General features: G+C 39.4%; 1 long non-coding RNA gene across 1 annotated transcript; it reads left to right on the top strand.

Annotated features, from left to right (window-relative positions):
- Nucleotides 1-4,765: 4,765 nt before the first annotated feature.
- On the top strand, nt 4,766-5,155 carry LOC118322827. The gene is made up of 2 exons (XR_004796470.1): nt 4,766-4,836; nt 5,071-5,155. It is a non-coding gene; the product is annotated as an uncharacterized LOC118322827 (long non-coding RNA).
- Nucleotides 5,156-6,492: the final 1,337 nt, after the last annotated feature.

Below are 6,492 nucleotides of genomic sequence, written 5' to 3'. Positions count from 1 at the left end.
TCAAAGAGTGCATGGCATAAACCACTTGTTCAGAAAATATATTTACAAAGCCTGAGACCATTTTTTTGGATTCAGGCAGACTCAACAAAAGCTTATAAATCATTTTACCTTCCAGGGGAGACTCATACATTGACTGACATAATTCCTAATCTGCAAATTTCAGAAAAAATGCGTTGTGGGAAGAGAAAACTTGTTTTTTAATTGAGTAAATGTGGCAAACTGTTTGTTAATATAGAAATCTTTCAAAGTAACTAAACCTTTTAACCTCGAAATGTTGAAGGACCCATCCGAAAGGGATGGGGAGAATGCATGAATGCGATACTGGGGCATGAATAGAAGTGTCTGGCAGCCCTGCAGCCCTTTCTAATTTGCTGCCATATTTTTAAGCAATTAAAAACTATCATGTTATCCACCTTAACTGCAGGGGGTCTGGGTCCTGAGAAGAGAAGTGCTGGAAGAGAACTGTTCTTGACATCACTCATTTCGATGGCAACCCAGGGGGGAGTCTCAGCAGATACTTCCATCTTGTTACCCGCCTGCCAATAGACAAGGGCCCTAGCATTCGCTGCCCAATAATAATGCAGGAAATATGGTACTCCTAACCCTCCCATTTCTCCTGGTTTATGTAAATGAGGTTTTGAAATTCTATGAGCTTTGAAGCCCCAAATAAAAGGCATAACTATCGAATCTAAAGTTTTGAAAAAATAACGTGCCAAAAAAATGGGTAAATTTTGAAAGAGAGGCAGGGAGACCATTCTGATGGCATTTTTTCGACCCACTTTAGAAAGAGGAAGAGTCCTCCATTCTTCAATGTCCCTTCTCAGTTTTTCCACTTTCTCAAGAAAATTCAACTTAAAAATTAGCTTAGGGTCTTTTGGCAGAACTACTCCAAGATACTTCAGTCTTTCTGTAATTTTGAATGGGAGATTATACAAAAATTCAGCATTGAGATCAGCACCCAGCGACATAAATTCTAAATTCTTCTGCCAGTTAATGGTGTATCCTGAAACTTCACCAAATGTTCTTATAAGATCTAGTAGAACAGGAACGGATTGCTCAGGCTGTGATATGAATAGAACAACATCATCCACGTATAGGGAAATATGATGCTCCACATTACCCAATCGGATGGGTTCAATAGAAGGGTGGTTCCTAATACTAATGGCAAGAGGCTCAATAGCAATGGCAAAGAGCAACGGGCTGAGGGGGCAGCCCTGGCGTGTCCCGCGGTGTAATAAGAATGGCACTGATCTTTCTTGATTTGTGAGGATGGAGGAAGATGGATGGGCATAAAGTATTGTAATCCACAAAAACCTTCACCATGTAGGCCCATTCCACTTGGTCAAATGCCTTTTCTGCATCTAGGCAGAGGGCAGCCACCCTTGAACCCCTACTATACCCATGATACATTATATTCATTAATCTCCTGACATTAAAAAATTAGAACCTATTGGGGACAAAGCCAGTTTGATCAGCATGAATAACAGATGATATATATATATTTATTTACCCTATTTGCTAATAACTTCGCAAAGATGTTCATGTCTGATTTCAACAATGCAATAGGATGAAAAGATCACTCTCCTTCCTACCCTCTTTTAATAATAATGAGATATTGGCTTCATATAACGTGGAGGGAAATTTCTGGATTTCAAATGAATGACTGAACATCCTCAATGGAAGGGAAGCAATCTTCTCAGAATACTTTTTATACAGTTCAATTCCGAAACCATTGGGGCCAGCGGCCTTGCCGTTGATTTTATAAAGTCCAAAATCTCTTGAGTGGTGATGTCAGAATTTAAAGCCTCTTGTGCAGCATCATTCAATTTAGGGAGCCTCAGACGCCCCAGCCAATCAGAGACACCCCCCTTTTGACATGTACAACTCTGCGTAATATTCCCTAAAACAATCATTTATACATTTAGGATCAACAACCAGTTCCCCAGATTTCGATTTCATTTTGTGTATGGCTCTACTAGCTTGTAAGCCTCTTAACTGTCGGGCCAGTAATTTATGGGGCTTATCCCCTAACTCAAAATGTTTCTGTCTGATCTTAAACAGTTGGGCAGTGAAGCGGATTTGTGTTGAAAACAGAAAGAATGTGCAGCAGGCATGGGAAATGGGCAGGGTGCTGATGGAGTGATAGTGACGGGCTCATGTTCAAAGAGTGCAGATAAAGAGAAGTGCTCCTGATAACTGCTGGGCGGGCTGCCTATGGGGGATAGTTGTTTATGAAGGTGGTCAAGTCCCACTATCTGCTATAGCCTCCCTTACCACTCTCATCACATCACTAACTCCAGATTTTACTTTTAACTATGACTCAACAATCTGAATATATCTGACCTTATATGGTCTGGACCTGCTGGTATGAACTAAGAAGATAACTGCGGGTCAACTTGGTGTTTATATTTCTACTGTATTTATCTGTGCAAGAAGATGTGACTCTTCCCTGATTATTATCCTGATACATTTTTGTATGTTTATGTGTCTCCACCCTGAAAGAAAATCAAACTCCAGAAATATATATTAACTTTCTCTAAATGTTTCTAGGTTAATTTAGGAAACCCAAGAACTAAGGCGGTCAGTGCCAGAGAAAGTGTTGTGTTTTCCAGTATTGGTGCCTTGTGTCTATGAGTGATGTGTAGAAAAGTGCCTGCTAATCATTGTTTTTTCTTTTTATTCTGTGCATGTGTTAGTTTGAGCTTTAGTTGCAATGGGTGTAGGGATCTGCTAACAGGAAATCCACAGTCACATAGGCAGGAAATGCTGCTGTACAGATGCAGAAATAAACAAGACATATAAGGTAAACACAGGCACTACTAACAGCACTGTCAGTTCAGGACACAAGTACAAGCACTTTGAGTTACAAGTGGCTCAACACCCCATTATGGTAATGGTGGTGGTTTAAGCCAGTGGGTACACTTTTTTTTATTAATAAACACATGAAATACTTTTTCAAATGATTTAACCAATGCAAAACATTTTTAGTAGAAATAAAAGCCTATAAAGAGGTACAATGTTTATTTTTTAAGTTTAGATTATTTAAAAAATTTAGTTATTTAAGATATACTCTTTTTATTTTAGTCTTGTCCCTGTAAGGTTCAGCCCCCAGAAAGCAATGACATTGCATGAATCTTAGCTCTGTGTTGCTAAAAGTGAAGACTGAGGAGTATTGTTATTAGTATTGATGGTATTATTGGTTGAAATTTGTTGGTTCATGTTTATATAAGCACATTTTGTTTTACAGGGGGAAAAAAGTATTTTGATAAACAAAATACAAAGAAATGTAAATGTAAATTTTAAATTGTTTGGCATACATGGGTAGATAAATGTACAATGTGAATAGGAATATAATCCAGAGCAAGATAAGATAAGTTATGAACTGCTAAAACATTGAGATGATAGATGAAATCCATGCTTTTTTTTTTTAAATATATCTGGGAGGTATGTAAGTTAAAACAAAATGGAAACAGTGATTCCAATTTTAAACCAGGAAAAGACCCATTCTGAAGCTAAAGATTGATCACAATGGTTTAGGAATCGGAAGATGGAATCTATTATCAATAACGAAGCTGTAATTTGGGTATTCTTGGATAAAAAGCACATGATTCTACGTGGAGGAATGGTGTGCGTATTAAACTGCACTATGCAGGTATTAATGGATGAATGTTTTTGGGAAATTGTTGACAATGATAATGGTTCATCATATGACATAGTCCTCCAAGGTTTCTGGAAGTCTTTATTTGAGGATGAGATGATGGCACCATCTAGAGGAAAGGTATACATATTAGTCCTCTGTTCTGTCAAATTCATCTAAAATTAAATTCATGATCTCTGGGTTCAAGAAGAAAATTCCAGCTTTTGATCTTTGTATGTATCAGTGTCCCTTAGAAAGGGTCCAGGTCTCAACATTGCTGTGGATGTGGTTGCCAAAGCTTCATGGGGGGCAAGGCCTTATGATTTTAGTGCATGCCAGAAAGCCTAAAAAATATATACAGTAGGCCTATATCTCAGCATTTGGTACACTTCTGTGAAGTAAAGTAGAGTAAAGTAAATTGTTGTTGTAAATTAATAATTAATAAAACAGTAGCAAAGCGTCGGGGAAGGACATCCTAGAGGGCACCTTATCATGTTATATCTACCATAGGGGCCTTTTTTCCCCCCCGAGTCCGCCAGTGTAATGAAGAAAGGGTAACATGCCACAAAGGTTGAGAGAGGCTAGACAAGGGTGGGATTTGGAAGGGATACTAGGAACACATTGATATAGGGTGTGGGAAGTACAGAGACGGGTAATGAATGTCTTAGTATTTAGCAGTCTATGTAAGATTTAATGGCATGTAATGGTATTGTTGCAGATTGAAACTCCCTTGCTTCACTCTCCCTCACTCTTCCAAGTGATAAGGAGAGACTATGGTGGCTGTGAAAAACGTGAGTGGCCCAATCTATGTCCTGTGTTTGGTTTGTCTGTTCTGGACTACTGTAGAAACATGACAGCCTCAATGGCAGGAGACATGCATGTAGATAAACTATACGACTCATTCTAAGGTGATTCAGGTGATTATACACTAATATACATACTATGAATATTATATTCCATTTTTGCTAATATATCCTCCTAAATGTTACACACTGGACGGTCCAGTCTCCAGTCTTGATGTTGGTCCAGTCTGGACCATACTGGATCAAGATGTATAATGTAAGATCCAGCTCTACATACGCTGCTCCGGTAGGTGGCGGTATCTTGAAAGTTATCTTGAAATCCGCCAAAAAACGCACAGAAGAAGGAGAACGCGGAGGACGCGGAAGCAAAAGCAGGATAACAAGGAGACGACGAAGGTATTATTGCTTGATAGACAAACTTTCGTCAGCACTGGTAATGAGTCGGTCAAAGAGCGCTTCTTTTTCTTCTTTTATGTCTTTTTATAATATGACCATTTCTGAATACATCTGACCAGTGCATGTGTTCCATATATGTAACGTTATCTTTATTTTTAGCAGCGAATGTTAGCATCTTAGCCTCTGTGGTTACAGCAACATTAACACCATTCATTTTCCTTACAACTCTTGTAGCTGATTTAAATTGGAAGAAAAATACAATGACTCGCCATGGGAAGAACTGTACGGCCGGAGCTGTCTACACATACCACGAGAAAAAGAAAGATACAGGTGAGCCATAACAAGCGAGAAAACTGTCCCCCCAACTCAGTCCCGTTAAAGTAATGGCTGCTATTAGCAATAAACCTGAGACACGGAGCCCAGCAGGGTCGTTTTTGATCATTTGTGCGGACGAATTATTTAAGTAAGTTAGTTACCTGTAATACGCAGCTTTTTGTAGCAGTAGGAGGTGAAGTCAGTGTGGCCAACAGGTAAGTCTGTAAGAGCCAAAGAAGTACCACACCAATCACTCATACATAGGGTGATCAGATCCTATGTGGGACAGAGGGTTGGATCTAGAGAGTGTTGATCTAGAAAAATATGCATGGGGTAGCATAGTACTGTGGCCGACAAGGGCAAACGCGCTTCAAACACGGGAATGATGCAAATCCAAAAACACACAAACACATAAAACAAATCCAACAGAAAAATGCAAGATCACAGAAACGAAGCAGAAGCAAAAACTTACAAACCCACAAACAGCAAAGCCAAAGAAAAATGCTGCAATTTCAAAAACACACAAACACTCGACAAACGGAATGCGCAGGCCGAGTACGAGCCGACTATGGACCAGTCCCAGAAGAAAAAAGAAGAAGAAGGAGCTGAACAGTTTGGGGGAAAGAGGAGTTGACGTGTTGTTCCTTTGGTCATTGACGTAATCTTTTTATTGAGTATTGTATAATTATAACAAAATATATAATGTTATAATAATTATCAATATTCTTCTGCTATGAATAGTTAAATGCAAGTATGCACATTATAGTAGTAGTAATGGGCGCGTGATACAAGATTATGCTGTATATTATAAAGATTACGGCCAGGGAGTGTTAAAGAAGAGACGTGTGAAAAAAAACGTTAACCGCTGTGCGTCTTCTGTCGCAAAAATAGGCCAAACTTTCTTCTGCTTCATGCGTTTCTTGAGGTCTCGCGTCCACAGGACTGGTCCATCCCTCAGGGTCGAGGTTCCTCCTAGGTGCCTTGGCGCACTTCGTTTTGTCGAGGGCGTTTCTGGTGATTGCAGCACTTTTCTGTTGGATTGGTTTTATGTGTTGGTGTGTTTTTGGATTTGCATCAACCAAACACACAACAAACCCCCACCCCACCCCACGAAAAACACACAAAAACCGACTCCCTAAAAAAAAAACACACAACGCCAAAAACAAAAAAAAAAACCGCAGATCAATCGCACAAACCACAAAACCACAAAAAACCCAACCCACAAAATATGCAACCTAATAAAAATACATCAAAATAGCAGCAACGCACAAATGTGGACTATTGACCGGAGTGAAGCCGTTTACTTGGCCGTTTTGCGCGCGTGACTATAATTTACATCAT

Source organism: Morone saxatilis, unplaced genomic scaffold (genome assembly GCF_004916995.1).
Source record: "Morone saxatilis isolate NCDOM2014 unplaced genomic scaffold, NCSU_SB_2.0 Contig14, whole genome shotgun sequence".
NCBI lineage: Eukaryota > Metazoa > Chordata > Actinopteri > Moronidae > Morone > Morone saxatilis.
Note: the sequence above shows the minus strand (reverse complement) of the source record. Positions and strands in the feature narration are given on the sequence as shown.